Source organism: Lactuca virosa, chromosome 9 (assembly GCF_052849685.1).
Source record: "Lactuca virosa cultivar CGN04683 chromosome 9, Lactuca_virosa_CGN04683_v6, whole genome shotgun sequence".
Classification (NCBI taxonomy): Eukaryota; Viridiplantae; Streptophyta; class Magnoliopsida; order Asterales; family Asteraceae; genus Lactuca; species Lactuca virosa.
Genome location: NC_136434.1, coordinates 122,875,283 through 122,901,656, shown reverse-complemented (window position 1 = coordinate 122,901,656; position 26,374 = coordinate 122,875,283).

Here is a 26,374-nt window from a genome sequence, read left to right as displayed (position 1 = left end):
TGATCTTCTCTTTCAAAATTTAAATCTCTCATGCCTCCATTTCTCTTATAGGTTCAGGAAAAAAGATAATATAATGAATGAATTCCAATGTGCCTTGGAATTTATACTGGGAAATGGGTGTATTGATTATCGAAAGCCCTTTTAATGTGAAGTTATGACCATTAAATTCAAAAGATTTGTAATATATGTACGGGTGATATCCTTCTGAAAAAGCTGCAATAATTGCTCTCACTAATCTCATCATTTCATGAATCTTTCGTAACACCTGACGTGTCATTTGTCTTCTCTTTGACTTTTCTAATTTAGGATTGATTGAGATTTTAATATGATATTTGTCCATAATTCTCATTTGTCTCATTCTCCTCAGATTACATATCACGTTTCTCTGGATGAATTTATAATTGTTGTCTATTAATGGTTGCATCAGCTCTACTGATGGTCATCAGGGGTTACAATCCCTGATGACATCAGGATGCTTCATAAGTTCCACAAAAGGTAAACATGTGACTACTTCATAATAGAGTTTTTGGTCATCACCTTTTGATATCTATTGTTACAAGACTAGAAAAGTTGAAGTCGTTTAAACACTGAAATTTCAAGAATACTATGATCAAAGATTGTGTTGTCTCTTTGTTTTAGTTTAGGTTGTCATGTTCTACACCAGGTCAAACAAAAGCAAGTTTAGATCGTATGTATTGTAAATTATTTTCTTAAGCTTTCTTATATAAAAGAAAATAAATTTATTTCGTTTTGATTTGTTTAGATTTTGTCTTTATATTTATTTTGTTTTTCTATTTTTGGATTAAATATAGAAATACAAAAACAAGTGTTTTGCAGGTCTTCTCAACTAAGATTTTCAAGTGTATATTTCTATCAGCCTAATAGAAATATATGAGGGAGAATTCACTAAAATAACTAAATGGTGTTAAACGTTCAACTGAGGGCTAAATGGAGTTACACCTTCAACTTGGGGGGGGGGGGATTTAATGTTGTGTCTGGTGTTCAAATTATCATTGAACATTAGAAGTTATTTACCCCCTAAAATTATAACAGTGATATCTTTATTATGTATAAAAAGTTATTTTATTTTAGGCAATTATTTGTAGTTGATCTCTATGGAGTACTGAAATCTACAACCTAGTGTTCAATATGTCTCTAATGCTTTTTGTTGTTTAAACTTGAAAACCAGATTTTGGTGACTTGTCTGTTGTCATTGCAACACTTTAAGGGATTAAGGGTGAACCTTAAAGTCCGAATTACATGCATGGGTTCTAAAATTTTTGTGACGTAAACTATACAAACCTACTACTTCAAGTGAGCCATGGTGGATATAAACGTTTTGTGTGCATGTATGGCGTGATCATTTCCAAGTCATCTAATTCTCTTCAATTTGCATGATAAAGCATTCCCATATGCATGGTTTGCTCATTCAACAATTATATATATATATATATATATATATATATATATATATATTATCTCTTTTTGTGATGCATGAAAGATGTTGATGAAGTTGTAAACATCATCATGTCACCATAGATGTCAAACATTATTAGATAAAAGAAAGAAATGAAGTTTTAGTCATAAAATGCAATATCTTAAAGGAACAACGCAATTTATGAAGCATGAAAACAAAAGGTGTTCAAAAGAATAGTAGTTGACAAAGGATGCAAGACTGCAACATTATTGTCTTAAGAGTTGTGGCAGGAAAGTTTGTTAAAAAAAGAAAGAATGATGTGACTTGATATTTATTTCAAGACAGTTGCATTGGTATAATTGTAGAAGGAGAGGGAAAATATGTTTGTTTTGATTAATTGTTTTAGTTCTGATTTTTTTTTCTCAAAAAAACAAGAGTTGAACTGAACTGAACTACAAGCTCAGTGGGAAAAATTAAAATTAGAAGTGAAATTGAGCTTAGAAATTTATAGGGATCGGTCAAAATTTTGTTTAAAGATGATTGATTTTTTGAGTTGGTTGATAGCACGCATACAATAGGAGAGCAAATACTTGACATCAACTTCATCAAGTATGTTCTCTTTCTAAAATCATTGTACCTTTTATGTTTCGATGGTGGCCTTTCATAAGCCAAGTATCTAACTTTTGTCGTTATCATGTGTCCCTTGAATAAATGTTGTCGCATATGCCTTAATTCTCATGTCTTCCAGCAACTAATGACCCGATGAGATGTCACTTCAGAAGTCTTTAACCCAACATTTCATGTTTCTATCTGATGAGGCTAAATGATCCATCCATCTTTTGTGTTGACTTAATAGCAATGTCTAGTTTTTACCTAGAGATATTTTCTTAGTCACAAATGAAAATGATTATAAGGTCGTTATCTCTATTTTAGCCAATCTCTTTCTTCACATGGTGAACTCCTATGTTCATGTCATTTTGGACTGATAAATTTTCCCTAGAATCATTTTGGTGTATGTGCCTAAAAGCCTCATCCATCCTTAGAAGAATGACCTTAGTGACCTTTCTCGCTTAGAAATTCTTCCCAATAGGCCACTTTTTATATGGTAAGACTATAGAGCCACATATCTCTCTTTGAGCTGTTAGCAAGGTCTTTTCCAACTAAAGAGAGAATTGTTTGATCATCCTTGAAAATATTTCCTCAAGGAAAAGATGAAAAAGTAAAACCTCACAGCCATTTGTACATAAATCGTTTTCTAAAAGTTCTTTACACATCTCGCATGAACTGTCAATGTCTTTTATTCAAACCAATAAGAGATACATGTTCAAAGTTATATGCTTATGATTTATACTATTAAACCATAATATATGTGAAGCACCTAAAACTATTCTAAACCTTATTTTTTATTACATGGACTTCATTATTCCTTATAATAGACCATATAACGATGAAGGTTCGAAACTCAGTATCAGTGATCTTTTCTACTGACAACATATTCTACGTGAGATACAAAAAATAATTTCCCATTGTGTCGATGATCGTCTATTAAAACTTAGTTAATATGAGACTCACGATGCACTTGATGTCCCTGACCACTTCTATCGACACCTATAAATTTGGTATGACATCTTCTATTCATTCATATAGACTTTTCTATTATTTATTTTTTCTGTTACAACAAAAATAAATTAGCAGGGGTATTTGACGATTTCCAAAAGGGGAAGAAAATTATTATCAGATCTGCTAAGTTGTTACTTGATCATTCAAAGAAAATCATACACACCTGAAAGAAGAAGTTATTTATCAGAGGGTGAGTAGACATCTCTATCAAAGGGGGAGAAACTACATTGAAATCTGATGATGTTCATCTGCTGAGGGGGAGAAACTATATTCTAAGTTTCATCATTAGTTTCAAAAATCTACTGATTTATCTTGTTAATTGCTATTTTATAACTTTGTAATTTGTTTAGTTTTTCCATTACCAAATAGAGGAAGATTGTTAGGACCACATTATATATTTAATGATGCAAAACATGTATATAGTTTTATAGTTTTTCTACTCATTGTTGTTGTAAGGTCAAGCCTTAGAATCTGATGATGTAAAACAATCATGTTGACTCAATCAGCGCCAATGTCTCTCAAGCGCCACTGTGAAATTATGTTTCTAAAGTCGTGTCAGCGTGATATGTATATCTTATATAATTTTTTGTAATTATCGAATCTACGTAGTTAGTTAGTAGATTTGATATCTTAGTGATATCGGATATACTATATTATTATCGTAGATTTGGTGATATCCCTGGTTTCTAGGGATTCTCACCGTATTTAATTTTCTATATATACTAGGTTCCATGTGATTGTTTGATCATCGAACCCTAGAGATTTTTGCTCGTTCTCTTGGTGAGAACGTTTTCTTAGTTAAAACCTGTGTGTTATGCTTATGTGTTCTTTTGTTTATTCTTATTGTTAATTGATATCGATCAAGGAACCTACAACTAGTATTAGAACAGGTTGCTTATATTAATTAACTATGTCTTCCTCTTCTTCTTCTTCAAATCTCACTAAAACTACTTACGGTAACAAAATTCCACAATTCGATGAAGAGAACTTTACCATGTGGAAGTCGAAGGAAATGATGGTCCTTGAAACTATGGACTACTCAATGATTGATATCCTCAAAAAAATTCCTCACGTTCCTATGTACCAGCCCGTGAAGGATAATGTTCAAGATCGTGAGTTAGTTGAAAAACATGCTCATGAATTCAATGATGAAGAGAAACATCTTGTTGTTCTTGATGCCAGAGCCCATGCTGCTATAGGAAACTTTCTTCCGTATGATATCTATCACTCTGTTCGGAATGGTCGATTAGCCAAGGAGATGATGGATATGTTGACTGTTGTCTATGAAGGTACTGATGAGGTAAAGGCTGTTAACAAGAACAGTCTTAATCATCGATATGAGCATTTTTTTTTCAGAAAAGAATGAGACTCTTACTTATTTCATCAAATGTTTTAATTTCTTGGTGAATGATATCTGTTGAATTAATATGAACAAGACCAGAAAGTCTTTGGTTCTCCAGTTTCTTGATTCACTGAATCATAGGTGGGACCATCACGTAGATGTTTTGAAGAACAGTAAGAAAATCACAACCATGGAATTGACTTCTTTGTTTGGTAATCTTCATAATTATGAAAAACAAAAATTTTGAGAAAGGAAATCATGTGAGACACTCACAGGGACATATCTATGGCACTCTATTCAAAGAAGTCTCCTCAGAATAGCGATAGTGACGTCGTTGATGAATCTGAGGGTGAAGCCCTGATAGTCAAAAGCTTTATTAGCCGAAATGATACAAAATCTTCTGGACTTAAAAGATTTCAATCAAAGATTGACATAATAGCGTCTAAAGGTTATGAAACTGGAAGAAAATCTGCTGCTGAAAATAAAGAGGGCCCCAAGTGTTTCCAATGTGGAGGAGCTGATCAATTTGCCATGGAATGCAAGTCCAATAGGGTTGATACTAATGAAGATTATGAAGCAAAATACAAGAAGTTGTTGTCCCCTCTGAAGAGACAGAATATTGATGTAAGGATCTTAGTCGCTGATGTTGAAAACTGGGTGGGTAATGAAGAATCATCTGGCGAAGATGGAGGTAAAGACAAGTGTTTGATGGCTCACACTGATGCTCCAATCACTGATAAAGAAAGGAAAGGATCAAGTACCTTTGAAGCTGATTTGGCCAAAGTCGCTAAGGATTCAAAGACTCAGGACTGGGATTCCTTATCCTTACATCAGGTAAACAAGTTCATCACTTACTTATAAAACGAAAAATGTATCATGTTAATTACATATGTCATCATCTCTCAAAAGTTAACCAAAAAGGACACTCACTTAGGTTAGTGATAAACACATTGATGGAAATTTTGTCTAGCATTGAAAATACTCTTTCTTTAACTAACACTAAAGTCACCAATCTATCCATTACCAATATTGATCTTCATTCTAAAGAAGATAAAGCTTAAATGTATGTTGACGAACTTCAATGTATCATGAATAATTGGTCTCACTCTCACCATAAGTTAAATAAAATAGTAGATGCACAAATACCTGATCAGTGTGAAAAAATACTTTGTGGAAATAATGACGAGGTTGTCAACATTTATAAACAAATTGAAACTGAATAAAACTTTCCTTCCTCTCATGATCTATAGGAATGTTTGAAGTCTAGGTTTGTTAGCTACTCATTAATAAATCAATCTCTCATTGATAAACACTGCACGACTAATCTAGATGGTGTCACTATTTGCACTACCCGTCTAACTGCTTTTAGATCCTACTATTAGAAATCCCGCATTTGACATTCCTACCCCAACCACTGAAATGTATCTCAAGTTTCCAATTTCTAATGGAAAATTTCACCACACATGAGATACTTTGTGAATCCCCAAAATGTACTGTTAACTGTCATGTCACCGATAATTCTCATTCCTCTGACACTGATAAATCTTTGTGTACATCAGCGTGTCGGGTCCCCTCCACATCCTCTCACACAGATAAATCGTTTGTTTACAGGACTTGTTCAAAAATTCATGAAAAGGTTACAACTCTTTGGAAACCTAAATTTTTGAAAAGTGTCAACAAAAATAAAAAAACATGGGGTAAGGGTATCTTATCGTTGTGGAAATCCATCTCATAATATTAGTGAGTGCACCTTTGGTGAAGAATCTAAGAGAGTTCACAATCTTCGTTTAAGAAATGAGAACTGAACCAAAAATGATAACTCTCTAAATTGTGTTCCCACTACCTGTTATGATGTTTTTAAAGGGTTTTGAGCACTCTAACGACCTTATGGTGCACATGCAACCCTACATGCTTTGGATCTATGTTTTCTCTAATTATTCCTACAATTTGATTTTCTAAAGCATTATCCTAACTAACATACAAAACATGGGTACTTGAACAACAAAAACTAGTTAGATAACTTACCTCTTGTTGTAGCTTGTAAACTTGAACCTTTAAGAGCCTAGCACCCCAAATGTTATGCCTCAAATGCTTCACAAAACACCATCAACAATGGAGGACTTGAGAGAGTGTGACTTGCACAAAAATCGGCTTTTATGATCTCTTAGAACAACTAGTGTCCGATTTTAGGAGCTAATGGACTCCTTTTATAGTGTGGCAAAGTCTAGGGTTACATCCATGTAAACCATAATGACCTTTCATATTACTTAGGCTCCATGGGTTAAACCTCCATGAACTATCCATGGACTAACTTATTGGTTTAGCCCATCCTAAATAACCATAGGCCCACACTATAAGAATCATTGATTTACTAAATCAGTCCCCGTATATGTAATTAGTCTCTTTTGATCATTGAATTAATTCCAAATTAATTCTTGATCAATAATAATCAAATAATATGATTTCACATTAATATATTAGAACTTATAATATATTAATAAATCATAAATAACCTCTTCTCAAAAGTCCATCCTGTCAAATTGTTCCGGTGAAATGCAACCCAAATGGACCATGCTATTTTCGGGTCAAGTACATACCAATTATAGTTATGGACTTAGACACCTTATCCAACAGTTTTTTCTTTAGTAAAAAGACCCATGGAAAAATGGATCAGTGTATCCTAATTTGTTTCTTACCACTGCAGGGTACTGAGCATTTTTGGTATCTTGATAATTGATGTTGCAGGCATATGCCAGGTTGTAAGTCTCTCCCAAGTGATTATGTTGAAACAGATGACCATGTAGTGACGTTTGGATACAACAACAAAGGAAGAACTAAGGGGTTTGGATCGATTTAGTGCAAGACTATGGAATTTAAGGATGTTTCTTCTGTCAAAGATTTGAGCCATAACTTCATCTCTATCAGTCAACTTTGTGAAGCTGGCTACAAGGTTTAATTCAACGAGAAGGAAGGAAACATCACTGATTCAAAGAATAAATATTGCTCACTGCTATCATGAAAAATGACATTTATGTGTTTGTTGCTTCATAGGCATTTATTTCTTTGTATTTTTAATACTTTATTGCTTTGCTTTCAAAAATTACAAAACTAAAAAAATAAAAAAATAATAAATAAATAAATAAATAAAACAAATTTTTTTCCTTTAAGAAAACCAAGCTTTCATTTTTACCAAAGAAGTATACATTACATTCATATGTCTCTCTAATTATTAATCACTAGTGTTTTCTTATCTCTCAGTTTTCAAGTCTCAAGATCATCTATCTTCTGAATTTAATGTTGATATGCATTCTACCTTTCTTTAGAAAAGACCAACCTTATGATTTCTTCACACAATTTGTTGCAAGATCTTATCATTGAGTTTGGTATCTCGAACCATTCTCGAAAGCTCTACATCTTTTCTTCAGTGTCTGCCTTCTTCAGTGTGAAGATGACAATTAGGGTGATAGGCACTGAGCGTCTTACCATCGACATGGAACCATGTCTAGACAAAATGTTCTGAATGCTCTCTTTGCCTTCTCTTAGACCCCTAACCTGTTGAGACATGGTCAGGTGAAGATAAGAAGCATAGTATTTTTATTTTACTTAAAGGCTCTCACTGGTACACCGACCCCCCATCTGAGATCTAAAGAATTTATTCTCAAAACAGTGATTCTTGCCTCTCATTATGTAGGTCATAATATTTTGTTCCTTCGAGTCTTCTCCTGCTGACTTTCATAACTCAAAGGTTACAAAGATTAGAACTTCTTAACCGTTGGTTAAAAATATTGTGTTGCTTCAGATCTATACTCATTATGATGAATATGAAGCTTTGAATCCATCAGAATAATCTCACCTTCTAAGGATAAGAACATCTCCTTTTTAGTATTGGTGCTCAAATTTCTATTTTTTGATGTGTTTATGGGTGTGAAATGATTGCTAATTTGTCTCTCTTTTCTAGAAAGTAGTTGGTGCGGCAAGATTCTTGAATAGAGGAAGTACTTTATGAACATTCAATTCAAAAGATACACCATATCGGGTCCTTATGATCTTTCTAAAAAAGATGCATATTTTCCTTTATTGACTTTTTTCTTTTTGACTGGTTCTTTCTGTTTTTTTTTCTTAATTATGTCATGTTCCATATCAAAAGAATTGATGGTGAATCATTGGTTCTTGACTGGAACTGTAAAACTAACTTAGACATCCTTTTCTCTCACAATATCTCTTCTATCATAAAACTTCATGATTCACTATATAATACCATTCACTGATAAAAGTTTGAAATTATGTACTAATGGTTAAGCTATGTACTGTAGTTTATCACACACACCAACCCTTCTTGCCTTATCTTTCTTCTTTAAAGTTCTATGATTCAGCATATGATACCAAACACTGATAAGAAACTAAAAAATATGTTTCAATGGGTATATCATGTACCGTGAAATATTACACGCACATACCCACTCTTTCCCTACAAAGCTTCAAACAAAAAATTTTATGATTCACTGTATAAGGCATACACTAATAAAAAAATCGAAATTCTATGCTGATGGGTGCATTTCATACCGGAATGTATTACACGCATCATAACATTCTTTCCCAAATTATTTTTCTTATAAAAATGAAAAATGATTCAACGTATAAAACCATACGCTAATGATACCTCACAACACCTTGTAAGTGTTATACTATTGCAACAATCCAATAATGTGATACACCAAAATCCCTCATATCTTTGTGTTGCATGTCTCATGCACTGATGTTGACACTGATTATATCTCCGAGACTCCTCCACATGGTCAAGGTAATGCATCTCATGTTCATACACCCTCTCTTAATTGTGTTCGAACTTCTCAATTTTGCACTCTTGAAGCTCCACAAGTCCAATATGATCTTACATCATATGCTCAGCGTGAACAGCGTCCCCCTATTCAATAAGTTCTTCCCACACAAGAAAATATTTAGTAGGAGGAATCACTACCATGCCAGTTTCTTGTTGATTTCATAGACTTTCAGAACAAAAGTTTTTCTACATTGTATTCTCTAGTTCAACTCACTTCCAATATGACTCGGCTTCTTGTTACAATTGAAATGATTTCGCTGAAATTAAGCGTATAATCTCAGTAACTGACACTGAAACTGAGGATGGGTATTAGTCTCCTCCAGGGAATGACGAACAACCACCACATGGTTCTAAAGGTTCTCCTCCATTTACTGGACCCTCCACCTCTATGCTTCCTCCTCCCCCACCACTACCTTCGGGTACTTTACCGTCCACTCCTCCTCATAAGAGTTCTCCTCCAACTATTTCTCCTCATAATCAAATGCTAGTTGTTTCCATTGTGCCACTTACTCAAACTGATGATGCCAAAAAGAGGGAGAATATAGTTAACTAATTCACCAGTAGCACTGCTACCGATGAAAATGAAAATGAGGCTAATGTTGAGGACATTCCTAACACTCCTGATCAATTTGATAATGAAGTATATTATATAGACTTGTCATTTATTGATGTGTATCCTCTTCATATAGTATATCATGACACTGATACTATTGGTGTTGATGTTGAGGGGGAACAATATCTTCCTCAAGGGAAACCAAGTGACATTGAAACTGATGAAGATGATGTTCCTCTGAGCAAAAAAAGAAAGGAAACAATTGCCCCTGATGTTGGCGTTTCCAAGAAGAAGTGTAAAGAGCATACAATTTTTGAGATGGAAAATGTTGGGGTGTTTCTATCGAAGTGTCTAGGGAGTATGTCGGACAAGATAACATTCAATCCACTAATCGAATGTATGAAAGGTGAGATTCCAAGATGAATCGAAAGGAGGTTACTGGCTCTTGCATTATGCCTGATCATATTTAACGATTGGAAAAGTTCAACTTGAAAGATTCAAAGGAGAAATTTATTCAAGAAAGTGCAATTACCAGACTTGAGGGGGGCAGGTTTGGAGATGTACTGACAAGAAGAAGTGATCCTGGTACAATCATAAAAGTTAGATGCTCCAAGACCAAGACTAAAATAATGCTTACATTGTATATCACAAGACGTGGTGACAAGGTTAAAGCTTTTGGCCAATATACTAAAGTCTTGTCCTCTTAAGATTTGGTGAGTTTTGGGTACAATTAATGGATGTAACTTCTTGAGTTGATCAACAAGCAAAAGGTAAAATATGTTGAGGAACAAAGGCTTATTCTAGAGAGACTCATCACAAAGTTTAAGGATCTTGGATTAATACATAAGACCTTAAATAAACCTTCCTCATCCTGAGCATCTGCTTCAGTGTCTAAGAAGAGAACCTTCAAACGTGTTAGATTTCTACTTCCCTATGGCACCATGGTTATTGACAACTCTCTGCCAGTGGTTGTTCATCTAGTTCAACACATGTTCATTCTTCAACTAGATCATGGCATCTTCTATATGGATGAATCTAAGCGTATGTGCTTCCGGTGTTCAAATGATCTTGCCAAGACACACACTAAGCACCTGGTTCATCTCAGAATTGTGAGTCTTGTCTTTGCAAAATATTCTCAAAACTATATCTTCTTAATATCGTTGAAATTAAACAATATAAAAAGAGAGCTTGATATCTCAGACTATTTTTGGGTCAAGCTAGAAGTTGAAGAAGATGTAAATAAGTTTTATTTTCGTTCTGAATAAGAAGACTTTTGGTTTTGACAACATCAGATAGGGGGTAATTGTAAGGTTAAGCCCAAGAATCTAATGATGTAAAACAGTCACGCTGAGTCAATCAGTGCCAATGTCTCTCAAGCGCCAGTGTGAAGTTATGTTTGTAAAATGGTGTCAGAGTGATATGTATATCTTATGTAATCTCTTGTAATTATAAAATATATGTACTTAGTTAGTAGATTTGATATCTTAGTGATATCAGATATACCTTATTATTACCGTAGATTAGGTGATATCCCTGGTTTGTAGGGATTCACATCATATTTACTTTTCTATATATAATAGGGTCAAGATCATTGGCTGATCATCGAACCCTAGAGCTTTGTGCTCGTTCTCTTGGTGAGAATGTTTTCTTGGTGAAAACCATTAATATGTTATTCTTCTATGTTCTTTTGTTTATTTTTATTGTTAATTGATATCGAACAAGGAACCTACAGTTAGAAGTCAATGTTGGGTAACTAAGTACGAATATTACAACTTAGCAAGCGGAGCCATCAGGCAGCGAATTTATCTTTGTGTTGGGAGCTGTTTTATTTTATGTAATGTTGGAGCAGTCGAAGAAATATATATATATATATATATATATATATATATATATATATATATATATATGCTACTGCTCTATCGAAACTGAAGACCAGATCTGAGTTGCCTTAGCTAATCAGGTATGGAACATTTATGAAGCTACTGAAGTGTGTTATAAAGCTCCTAATGAAATAGTCATCCACTAATTCCATCCCCTGATGGTATCCCCAATGGCCATCCCCAGATGCTTATCCATCAATGGATATTCACTAAATTCTTCCACCGACGGAATATATTAGAATACTTGTTGAAGAAGTTTTACTGAAGATCTTATTTGATCTATTCCATATATCATAAATTTGGTGTATTCTTGAATATATTAATTCCCTTATGTTCGGGATTTGAATTATTGAAGATTTCATTTGCATATTTAAAGATAATCTTGAAGATTCTCATCTCCTACCTTTATGGTAGGTTGTTAGTTTATTTAGTATTTATATCGTACGATATCGAATGTCGAAAGTTGATGATTTATATTAATATATGAGGTTGAGAGTTCTTTATAGAGAGTTTTCCAAGTGAGTTCTCAGAGAGAGAGAGAGAGAGAGAGATTCAGAAAGTGTATTCTTTTTGAATCATTATTCTTAAACGTAAACCTGAAAAATAAAGTATGTTCTTTGTTTCTCAAACATTTTTTCTATTATTCCAAGTTTCATATTGATTTCATACACAAATATTTGGGTTAGGGACCAATACTACCAATCTTCAAAAACACACACCTAGGACCACCACCACCACATACCTTCTTCGAGGACGTTAACACCACCATTGATGCAAACCCAACCTCCGTTTCATCTCTCCCATGTCACTACCTTATTACATTTACCTTCTTCCTCTATGGTGGTTTTAGATCTACAAAAAGAAGATTGCCACCTCTACCGGTAACTACCACCACCATCAACGACTGCAACACCACCGACGACCGCTATTTTTTTCTCTCACATCAGATTTGGTTAAATATGATGTAGATTCGGGAATTTGGTGCTATTTAACAAAGGTTTTGGTGTTATTTCATCATGTCTTCGTTGGATGAACACCATACATGTTCTCCCATCATTGGTTTCACCTTTGCAACATCACAAATCATAAATTTCAACCATCATCCCAACCCATATGTGCTAATATTGTATTCGTTTTTTGTTCCAACACTCTTGAAATCGTTTTTTTTTCTCTAATTTGTTCCATCACTGAGGAAATATATGCCAAACCCGTACTAGATCTGTTCCACCACCACCTGCTCCTTTCTTTGTTATCTTTTTCTCCAATTTGTTCTTTGGTGGTAGAGTTAGAAAGGGAAGCTATGGAAATGAGATACACATAAGTGATTGTCTGGATCACTATAAGGTAATGGAATTGGAATCCAATTCCACTATATTCTAGTGTTTCGTTCAACTTTTTGAGATGAAATTGGATTCCTAATTGAAAACTTTTCCACCAAATCAATGAAATTCAATTCCTTCAAAAGTTGGATGGAATTAATTCCAATTCATGAGGGAAAATGTAAGATTACCATATTAACCTTTTCTAACACCCACAACTACTGTACCGCTACTACCAACACCACCTACCACCACCACCCCTGCCGCCACCGCTACAACCATTGTCGCCAACACCTCCATCATCCGCCACCATCACCTCTGCCACCAACCGCTACATCCACAAACACCTAACACCACCACTACTGTCACCACCACCACCACCATCGCCACCACCACCTCCATCTCTACCTCTGCTACCACTACCACCACCTTCCACAACCGCCACTTGCCACCATCACCACTGTCCCAGCCACCAGCCGCAACCGTCGCCGCCACCAATAACACTGCACACAATCATCACAACCACCACCACGACTACGATTACTACCACCAACAATCACCACCACCGCTATAACTACCACTGTCTGCCACCACCACCACCACCATAATCGCTACGATCACTACTCGCCATAACCACCACCTACGATCAAAGCCATAATGCTACCGCTACAATCTATCATCATCATTACCACAATCGCCATCACCGCCTCTGCCATCGTCACCTGCTACCACCACCGTCGCCGCCATCACCGAACACCACAAATAACTTATCAAATAAATTAAAATTAAGAAAAAAATAAGAAGGGTAATTATGCCATTTTACATCATTCCATTTCCATTTCCCTCCAACCAAATAGAATATATAATTGGGTTCCATTTCCATTTCTTGCCAAACAATCAAACTACAGAATTTAATTACAATTCCTGACAGATTCTAATTACTTGACATATTCTAATTCTTTCATAGACATTCTGCAAACCAAACGCTACTTAAGGTGTTTGGATAAATGTTGTAATGAGTTTTTTTAGAGCTTAAACAGTGAGTGTTGTACTTTAACCTATGAATGAGTGTATTAAACTATGGATATAATGTAAATTAAATAGTGAATGAATGTATTTAATTAGAATGTGCAAAGTAAACTATGATTTTTTTTTACTTTTTCTACATTTATAAGTATTTGTGACATCCCCAATTTTCTCGGACAGAAAAGACCATTTTGTTTATTCTTATTTAAAATGGATTTTATTTATAAATACATAATTTTTCCTATAAAAAATATTTCCGAAGAAATATTTTCCATTGATTGATTAAAATTTGGGATGTCATAACTGATACAAAACATAAGCATAACCAGACTTTACACTATGTTAGACTAATAGTCTACATCTCCTTGAATCGCTCATCATTCATGTACCTTTGTATCGCTACCTGTGATACAAAGAAACTAAGTTGGTCAGGTTGGGAAACCTGGTGTGTACATAGGGTTTTCAATCCCGTAATGTTTTAATATATATATATATATATATATATATATATATATATATATATATATATATATATAGAAAGAGAGAGAGAGAGAGACACACACACACACACACACACACACATATATATATATATATATATATATATATATATATATATATATATATATATATATGCAAAATCATTAACACAAATACATCTCCTATAAGCAATATACCTCATCTCGTCGATCCTCACATAGCGATCCTTTATAACGACCCACTCCATATTATCGAATAAGGAATAAATAACTAATACATAGTCTCAGATCGGTAATGAATGACTAAATATAATCTATACTCTCGGATTCATAAATCACTGGCTTTACCAAATCCCTACTCTTGGATCAGGAGTAAATGACTATAGATAATCCATACTCTCGGATCAGGAATGAACGACTAAATCAAATCGATACTCTCAAATTTATAAATTAATGGCTTTACCTAATCCATACTCTCAAATCAAGAGTAAATGACTATACCTAATCCATACTCTCGGATCAGGAATGAATAACTAAACCATACTCTCGGATCCGTAATGAATGACTTAATCTAATCAATACTTTCGGATAATGAATGTCAGAGTTCTACCCTCCGCTCATGTCTCACACGTACTCATAAGATGATGCCACCCAATATCCACATTAGTTAAAGCTAAGTGTAACATCCATAAAATTCATGCCAATTAAAAATTTTTTCAAACATCCAAAAATCATTATTTATTACAAAGTGTTTTCAAAATAGTTTCATGTCAGAGTATCCTAGAAATCAAAATCATAAAATGTGAGGAGGTGCACGATCAAGCCTTCGCCTTCCCGCTATCATATGAAGTACCTGAAACAAAATCAACTACTGTAAGCGTGAAGCTTAGTGAGTTCCCCCAAAATACCAACGTCATACAAACCATAACAATATCATACAAACATCATGCTTATCTAGAGTCTACAGTACGACTAGTCCACCCTTACCGAGCCTTCAGTCTACCTGGTCCACTCTTAGAGTCTTCAGTATGACTGGACCGCCCTCACCGGGCCTTCAGTCTATCTGGCCCACTCTCAGAACCTTCAGCGTGTCTGCTCCGCCCTTTTGGGCCTTCATCCTATTTGGACCGTTCTCTGGGCCTTCAGCCTGACTAGTACGCCCTACCGGATTTGCAGTCTATCCGGGCCGCCCTAGGTATGTTGGCCTAGAGCACAAAGCACGACCGCCTCAACCCACCTCCAATGATACAAATAACACATAATATCATACGCTAGCTAGCATGTAAAGATAGTCATATAGATCTAACAGATCACTAATCATAGCATCATCCTCTATACCAGGATACCGATCTAACATATCACTAAGGTAGTGTTTGTTTTTTGTCTGCAGATCTGTGTGACCTCTTCTGTCTGCGCCGCGCAGACCACGCGCAGACATTAGCATTCGCAGACTGTTTGTTTTTTTGAAGACTGCAGACCTAAAAATGTTTGCGCGCCCTCTTCTTGGCGCAGATGTGGACCAGAGTCTTCTAACATCTTCTAGCCTAAGAAAACATATATATCTTTAATTTTTTTAAGTTTTTTTTAATTTATATTTTTTCCAACTTTATTAATGATAAACAATTTGAAAAAAAAATTACAAAACTTTAAAAAAAAAAAAACGTTCGACGATACAAACATGATATTTTTGACAAATTTATAAATAAAGATTTATTACAATAATAGTCGTTGAAGTTGTTTATATAAATATGAAAAAAAAATCATAATATATTCTTATATTTTTTTGCCAAATTTTGTAAAACATTATTTAATACAGTATCGTTAATTTCTCTAGAAAAAATATTTATGGTACGTTTTTAATGGATTTAATTGAAAAAATCGAAGTTTATTTCCATCCATTTATATATCAAATTCTTTGATCACTAATTATAATGTTTAGTTATAACTTTGCAACCAAAGTTGTTGGGTTTTATCAAATATATACGTTAATTCATATCATTTTTATTTTTATTTTTTATACAATAATACATAAAAGTTGACTAGATTCGTTAATTATTTATAACAAAGTCATAAAAATATCAAAAAATCACTTTGAAGTTTAAAAAAATCAGTTTATTTAGATTTCAGTTTATTTTAGTAGCCCACAGATGTTAAAAAAACAAACAGCCTTCTTTTTTCAGACTGCAGACGTTTGGTCCACCTCTTCTACTGAAGAGGTCTACAGATGTGGTCCGCAGACTGCAGACATTTTGCCTCAGAAAAAACAAACAGCACCTAACACAACATCATCCTATAACCAGGATACAGGTCTAACAGATCACTAACATATCATCATCCTATAACCAGGATACAGATCTAACAGATCACTAACATAGCATCGTCCTATAACCAGGATACAATCCAAAAAGGGTCGGGCTTGGTGCCTTAGACCCTGTTGATATAGTGAGAAGAACTCACCTCACAATGTCGAACTGAAATGAAAGAATCAGGCCCCCGAATCACAGCTCCAAACTCAAACACCTACAATCATCATAGGACCAATTCTATCAAAACCAAAATTACCAAAATACACTTAACGTCAAACTGAGTCAACCCTCGTCAAAGTCAACAGTCAACATTCAAGGTCAACAGTCCTTGTTGACCCAACTCGTCGAGTGCATTTAGCAACTCGCCGAGTTCCTTCAGAACTCAGAAACCGGGAAAGCTCTTGTCAACTCGCCGAGTCATCTCACCCACTCACCGAGTTGACTCAGTAACCACAAGAGGGGTAAACCCTAATCAACTCTTCGATTTGGCTACAGAACTCGTCGAGTTCTTCCTGTCTTAACGTGTTCAGCCCTTTCCAGTCGACTCCAAGGCCCCAAACTACAGATCTAGCCTTTTAGGCCAGAGATACCACATAAAGTTGCTAACTTTACGTGCATGCAAGGCTTCAAAGGGATTAAAGAACTAAAACTAAGCTTTATAGAGGTTTAGGGCATGGAAGAGGGTCAAAACTAGCTAAAGTCGACCACTTTATGTTCTTGGAGGCCTAAAGGTGTCCAGATCTGAAACCACCTCCTCTGGACAAGCTCAAATCCGAGAATGACCCTATTTTACACTAGGAATGATCATATTCTCGCATAAGGGAAGATCTAAGAAATAGAAATCCAAGGTAAAGACTTTTTACCTACAAATGGTTGCTAACACAGAGTAGATGTTGGATCTACTGCTTCTCCCTTTGCTCTAACCTCTTCAAGCTTCAAAACCTTTCCAAAAGAGCACAAAAATGACCTTCTAAGCTCACACACACAAGGAAGTAGTAAGGAACGGCTAGGGTTTCCTTCTCTGGGTAATGAGGTGATAAGGGAGGCCAAAGGATGTGGGTTAAGTCCTTTAAATAGGGTGCAAACCCTAAAAATTAGGGTTTTCCCATTCAGCTCCTACTCATCGAGTTGGGCTCCTCCAACTCATCGAGTAGGTCCCATAAATCACGCGGCCTGATCGGTTTCTACACGACGAGTTGGGGCCTCCAACTTGTCGAGTAGGTCTCAAATGATGAATAAAAATTCTTGAAATTCATACCTGGGAGTCGGGATGTTACAATTCTCCCCCACTTGAACTACACTTCGTCCTCAAACTCTGCTGCGGTGAACGACTCAGGGTAATGCTCCCGCATCTCGGCCTTCGGCTCCCAAGTCCACCCGGATCCTTTCCTATGTTGCCACTTTACCTTTACCAAAGGTATTTCTCTTGTTCCTCAAAACCTTCACCTTTCTCTCCAACATAGCTATGGGCCTCTCGACATAGTTCAAGCGCTCGTCCACCTGAATGTCATCCAACGACACGACGCATCCTTGTCCAATATACACTTCCGCAACTGTGAAACGTGCAAAGTGCTGTGAATCTGACTGAGCTCCTCCGGAAGATCTAGTCTATACGCCACCGTGCCAACCCTGACAATAATCCTGAATGGCCCGATGTATCGGGGACCCAACTTCCCCCTCTTCCTAAAGCGTATCACACCTTTCCAGGGTGAGACCTTCAATAGTACCATGTCACCTACCTAAAACTCCGATTCAGATCAGCGCCGGTCGGTGTAACTCTTCTGCCGACTCTGAGCGATCTGCAACCACTGCCTGATCTGCTGAATCATCTCAGTAGTCTGCAGAACTACCTCGCTCTGACCCATCACCCTGTGACCAACCTCGCCCCAATAGACTGGGTACGACATCTCCGTCCATACAATAGCTCATAAGGTGTAACACCAATGCTGGAGTGAAAGTTGTTGTCATAGGAAAACTCTGCAAGGGGTGGGTAGGAGTCCCAACTCCCACCGAAGTCAATAACGCAGGCCCGTAAGATATCCTCGAGGGTCTGAATGGTTCGCTCGCTCTGCTCGTCTGTCTGCGGATGATAAGTTGTACTAAATTGCAGCCGCGTGCCAAGTTCTTCGTGGAACTTCTGCCAGAAACGGGAGGTGAACCGAACATCACGGTCTGAAACGCCAGAGACCGGAACCCCATGGCGAGCAATGATCTCGCGGATATACACATCGGCCAGCTTCTCGGCTGATGAGCTCTCCTGAACGGGTAAAAAATGGGCACTCTTGGTCAATCAATCCACGATGACCCATATAGCGTCGAAACCCTTTGCCTTTCTCGGCAATTTGGCGATGAAGTCTATCGTGATCTGCTCCCATTTCCACATGGGAATCTCTAGAGGCTGCAGCTTGCCATGCAGCCTTTGATGCTCGGCCTTGACCATCCTACATGTCAAGCACCTCTCAACGTACCAAGCGATCTCTCTCTTCATGCATGGCCACCAGTAACTCAAACTCAGATCCCGGTACATCTTGGTGGCCTCCGGGTGAATAGAGAAGTGAAACTTATGAGCCTCCTCCAGTACAATCTATCTGACCCTACCAGACATCAGAACCCACACCCGACCACAACGGGTCAACAATCCCCGACTATCCTGCACGAATCTGGTGATCTCGCCCCTAATTCTCTCTAGTTTCCAGTTCTCCTGTCGCACACCCTCGGCCTAAGCTTCCCTGATCAAGCTCACAAGTGGAGAATCCACTGATATCCTCATACATATCGTAGGAATAGAAGATCCAGCCGACTTGCGGCTCAGGGCGTCCGCCACAACGTTCGCTTTACATGGATGGTAAGGGATCTCACAGTCATAATCCTTGACTACGTCCAGCCACCTACGCTACCTTATGTTCAGGTTCGGCTGATTCATGATATGTCTCAAACTCTTGTGGTCCGTGTATATGGTATAGCGGACCCCATAGAGATACTGTCTCCAAATCTTGAGAGCGAATACCACTGCTCCCAACTCCAAATGATGCGTGGGGTATCTCGTCTCATGCGGCTTTAACTGTCGCGACGCGTAGGCTATCACTCGTCCTCTCTGCATGAGAACCGCTCCCTGTCATGTGATGGATGCATCACAGAACACTACAAAATCCTCAACTCCCTTCAGGAGAGTCAAGACTGGAGCCTCGCAAACTCGCTGTCGGAGGGTCTCAAATGCCCTCTGCTGCTCAGGGCCCTACCGGAAATCCACCCCCTTCCTCTTCAGACGAGTGAGGGGTACTGCAATCTTGGAGAAATCCTGAATGAATCTTCGGTAGTACCCTGCCAATCTCAAGAAGCTCCTGATATCCAAGGGAGATTTCGGAACCTCCCACTACATAACCACCTCGATCTTGGCCGGATCGACCAAAATCCCCTCCTGGTGAACGAGGTGTCCAAGGAACTGAACCTCTCGTAACCAGTACTCACACTTCGAGAACTTGGCATAAAGCCGTTCCCACTTCAAAAATCCCAGCAGCTCGCGGAGATACTCCTCATGCTGCTCTCTGGTCTTGGAATACACCAAGATGTCATCGATGAATACGATAACCGAGCGATCAAGCATCAGTCTGCATACCCGATTCATTAGGTCCATAAATATAGTTGGTGCGTTGGTGAGCCCAAATTGCATCACCAAGAACTCGTAATGTCCATAACGATTCCGGAACGCAGTCTTCTCTACGTCCTCTCCCCGTACCCTAACTTGATGGTACCCATACCTCAAATCTATCTTGGAGAACCAAGATGCTCCCTGTAGCTGATCAAAGAGATCGTCAATCCGGGGAAGTGGATAACGGTTCTTCACCGTCAACTTAATCAGCTCCCGGTAATCAATGCACATCCGGTGTGAACCATCCTTATTCTTCACGAAGAGAATCGGCGCTCCCCACGGAGAACTACTCGTACAGATGAAGTGTTGCCAAGCAGTTCCTGCAGCTGAGATGATAGCTCCTGCATCTCGGGTGGTGCAAATCGGTACAACATCTTGGAAATAGGGGCCGCACCTGGTACTAGGTCGATCCTGAACTCCACCTGCTTATCTGCAGGCACTCCGGGTAACTCCTCCAGAAACACATCAACGAACTCTCTGACAACCGGAACATTTGAAACCGAAACCTGATCCCTGACCCGCGTATCCACCACATACGCCAAATAATCGACACACCCATGCTGAATATACTGTCGAGCCCTGGCGGCTGAACAGAACCCTAAACCCAACCTGGTTCGTAGATAACCAGTTCTCCCCCACATGAGGTTCGAACTACCACACGCTGACCCTCACAGTCGATCACGACATCGAATAGGCTCATCCAGTCCATACACACTATCATACAAACTTCCCCCATGGGAATCGGAATCAAATCAACCAGGAAGGATACCCCGAAGAGCTCCAGAACGCTACCCCGATAGACTGAAGAAGTAGAAATACCGTGTTAGTTAGCGATAGAGAATCGCAACGGACACTGTAGCTCTCCTAAAGGCAAACCGAACTCCCTACTGAAAGATTGCGAGACAAAAGACCGACTCGCCGCCGAGTGAAACAATACCAGAGCAGGTAAGGAGTTCACTAAGAGCGTGCCTAACATAGGTACAACACATATAAGCATAAAATAAATATAATTAACAAGATGAGGGATAGAAACATACCAGCAACCACATCGGGTGCTGCCCTGGCCTCCTCGGATGTGAGCTAGAAGGCGCGTCCCTGAGCCTTCGGGGGCCCTGCTCTACCTTGACTCCCATCAGTAATCCTCAGTGTAGCCGGCGCTTGAACCTGCACTGGCCTGGCAGCGAGCACTGGATAGTTGGTCTTCATGTGACCAACCTGATTGCAGTGGTAGCAAATCCTCATATCTTGAACCGGGGCTAACTGGCGGCAATCCCTCGCAAAGTGCCCCTCCTTTCTGCACTTGCGGCACCCACTGCCTGATCGACAAACTCCTGAATGACCCTTCCCGCACCTTCCACAAGTGCGGCCACGCTGGCCTCCAGACCTAGAAGTGGCGGTCTTAGACCGCTTCGGCGCCGACTGTGACTACGTCGGGGCCTGCCTCTCCTCTCTCAACTGCAGCTCAATCTCCAGTTCACGCCGCCTAGCGGCCTCCTGTAACTCCAGTAACGTATCACAACGCTGAGTAGCAACAAACTGTCTGATGTCGGTCTTGAGCATGCTCAGATAACGTGTCATCTGAGCTTGCTCATAATCAAACTCCGGGCAAAACATCGCCATCTCGGTAAACATACGGGTGATCTCCGTCACCGACTCTATAACCCGTCTCAGCTTCAAAAACTCCTGATCCAGCCACTCTGGCTCATCCCGTGGTATGTAGCGGGAGCGGAACATCTCCCTGAACTGATCCCATGTCACTGCAGCTCTCTGCTCATCAGAATACGACCCTGTCATCAGCCTCCACCAGTCCTTTGCTCCAGACCTTAGTAGGTTCAGAGCACACCTGACCTTTTGGTCAGTAGGACATGAGCACGTGAAAAAGCATCCCTCAATGTCATATAGCCACCTCATGGATACGATCGAGTCCTAAATCCCATCAAAAGTCGGAGGCTTCATGTTATCGAAGTCCCGGTACTGGAAATCCCGACTGGACCCACTGCCTGCAGCTGCTATGGCTGCGGAAGCTACAGCGGCATCCGTCTCAGCAATGACTGAATAGCGCACATCAAAGTACTCCACTATAGTGGTCTTGATAGACCCAAACATCTCCGGCAACTAAGCCTGGAACAACGTAGCAACCTCATCGTGCAGGATCTCCCCAATCCTGGCGTCCAACTCATCTGGCCTCATCTGTCCGATAGTCTCGGGCTCTGCTGGTCTGCCCTGACTGCCATCTCCTGATCCCGATCCGAATCTGGTCACAAATCACGTCGTAACCACCATACCGAAAATATACTAGGAAGATATCAGATACTCCATATAACAATGGGGAACCAACTCCCAACAAAGCCATAGGGGTTGTGACTTCCTTGCTATGAGTATGGGTCCTGTGCTTTCAGTAGTACGAGCCCATACTACCTTCCACACCTACCCATATTTGTCTCAAGTATCATCACAACGTCCTAACAATATACATAAGCATAGGCGAGCGCTCAATCCTCACTCCTAGAGGAAAGCTAAATATCTCATAACTGGCCGACTGACCCCGCACAACTCATCCATGAAACTTCCACCAACCCTGCAGCACTCATGTATGCTAGCCATACATAACGTTGGACCCAATAGACTTTCTAATACCTGATCCTACCCTAATCCCTTCATCAAACAAGAACAGGAAATAATGCCAAACCCAACATTCTCAGGCTATAGGATCTTAGTTATAAACGACCGTGATGCATACACTAAGCAACTACAGTAATGATGTCAATTTCCTGTAAGAAAACCCTAGGCTATCATGCATCATATGATCAATCAATTTTATCATGCAATTCCTGAAGATCCCTAGCCTTTCACTAGCATGTTGTTCTAACATATCACAATATCAAATAACTGTAAGGTATTTTGGGGTCTACTTATTGGCTCTGGCTTATCGTACACTTTGCGTCCTCCTTTAATATTTTGAAAACCAATTGAAAATCATTTTGAAAATCTTTTCCTTAGTTTGAGACTGGATTCACATGAGTGTTCCTCCAATTCACTCAAACCAAGGCTCTGATACCAACTTGTATCATCCATAAAATTCATGCCAATTTAAAACTTTTTCAAACATCCAAAAATCATTATTTATTGCAAAGTGTTTTCAAAATAGTTTCATGCCAAAGTATCCCATAAATCAAAATCATAAAATGTGAGGAGGTGCACGGTCAAGCCTTCGCCTTCCCGCGATCATCTGAAGTACCTGAAACAAAATCAACAGATGTAAGCCCGAAGCTTAGTGAGTTCCCCCAAAATACCAACGCCATACAAACCATAACAATATCAAACAAACAGCATGCATATACAGAGTCTACAGTACGACTGGTCCGCCCTCACTGGGCCTTCAGTCTACATGGTCCACTCTCAGAGTCTTCAGTATGACTGGATCGCCCTCACCGGTCCTTCAGTCTATCTGGCCCACTCTCAGAACCTTCAGCATGTCTGTTCTGCCCTTTCCGGGCACCGTTCTCCGGGCCTTCGGCCTAACTAGTACGCCCTACTGGGTCTGTAGTCTATCCGGGCCGCCCTGGGTATGTTGGCCTAGAGCACAAAGCAGGACCACCTCAACCCACCTCCAATCATACAAATAACACATAATATCATACGCTAGCTAGCATGTACAGATAGTCATACAGATCTAACAGATCACTAATCATAGCATCATCCTCTGTACCAGGATACCGATCTAACACATCACTAACACAACATCATCATTTAACCAGGATACAGGTCTAACAGATCACTAACATATGATCATCCTATAACCAGGACACAGATCTAACAGATCACTAACATAGCATCATCCTATAACCAGGATACAATCCAAAAAGGGTCAGCCTAGGTGCCTTAGACCCTCTTGATATAGTGAGAAGACTTCACATCATAATGTCGAACTGAACTGAAAGAATCAAGCTCCCGAATCACAGCTCCAAACTCAAACACCTACAATCATCATAGGACCAATTTTTTCAAAACCCAAATTACCAAAATACCCTTAAAGTCAAACATGATCAACCATGGTCAAAGTCAACAGTCAACAGTCCTTGTTGACCCAACTCGTCGAGTGCATCTAGCAACTCGTCGAGTTCCTTCAGAACTCAGAAACCGGGAAAACTCTTGTCAACTCGCCAAGTCATTGTAGGGTTTTGAGCATTCTAACACTTCCTAAGTGTACATGCAACCCTATTAAACCTTGGATCTATGTTTGTCTAAGATACATGCAAAATATTATTTTCCAAGGTTTATAACCTATCTAGCATGGCATGGGGTACTTTTAACCATAAAAGAACTAGATGAATTACATACCTTTTGTTCATTGTTGATTCCTTGGAGTTTGAGAGCCAAGCACCAATAATGTGAATGCCTCAAATGGAAATCACAAATCACCCAAACTTGGAAAATATATGAGAGAGTATGCTAACTCTTGATTTTGGCCACCACACTTACACACACACACCTAGTGTCTTTTTCATGCAACATAAGCTTGTTTATATAGTGTACATGGTTAGGGTGAAACCCTAATAACCCATGTCCTTTCCTCTTCCAAGGATCCATGGGTAAAAGCTCCATGGATCATCCATGGACTTCCATATAAGCTTAGCCCATTCCAAATGAGTGTTAGCCCACACACCATATAAATATAATAGCCCATGATTTAATTAGTCTTCCTTTTAATCACTAAATTAATTCATAATTAATTCAAGATTAAAACTAATTAGGTAACATGACTTTATATTAATATATTATAACTTATAATATATTAATAAATCGTAAGTATACAACTCTCATAAAATTATCCATAACTAGTTCGGGTGAAGTGCAACCCAAATGGACCATGCCGGGTCAGGTCAAGTATATACCAAATAAGTTATGGACTTAGACACCTTATCCAACAGACTCCCACTTGGATAAGTCTAATAACTGTATTTGCCTATATTACTTCAGGAACCAACCGGCAATCGTAGCTCTCGAAAACTCTTGTGAACTATGAAGCGCCATTTTAGATAAGTGATCATATAATCCTCTGCTCTCATTATATCAGCCGGACAAATACATGGAACAATGTCTTACTTATTGTATAGCAGTTGTTTCTCGATTTCCGATTTGTTTGACAAAGAACTTAACTGAACACATCAATTTAGTTCTGACCGGGCCCGGTACATGGGTCAACACAAAATCATCGAGGGGCCCAGATATCGCTTCTTTTTCTAGAAGGAACAGATAAACTTCGACTCATATGCTTGTTCTACTACTTATTGAATTGCACACAAAGGCACGTTTTATAACATCAAGTTACTGATGCGTTTACGTGCAATCAATGCACAACCAACTCATAGGTTACAACTCATATCTCTAGGTTTGAAGACTTATATGATATTATCGTCTCACGATCACTCGAGATAAATTCCATGAAGTGATACAAGTGAGCGTGGGTTTATTCCAATACTCATAACTTATGAGTACTCATGAATGTTGTAGCAACCATTGCTATGGCTAAACACTTTTAGTCATCTACAATCCCAATTCATGACAATCTTGATTCATACCTACTTCCGACGTATGACCGATTGTGGAGGTTTGAATAAATTAATTATTCTGGAAGTCAAAACATGCAAAACTGAAACAATAGTAAATAATTGACAATGATAGTAACACTTTACTCATAAATAAATCACACATTTTATTCATCATCAAACGTCGATTACATTTTACAAGTTTCAGAAAAGGCTATCTAATCTGTAAAACTAATATCGTCCCTCAGCCCGATGCGCCTCACATGCTGCAAATGCTTAACCCTCGTCAGTCCCTTCGTAAGGGGATCCGCAGGGTTCTCATCTGACGATACCCTCTTTTCCACGAGGAGTCCCTCTTCTATCTTGTGTCTTATGAAGTGATATTTTCTGTCAA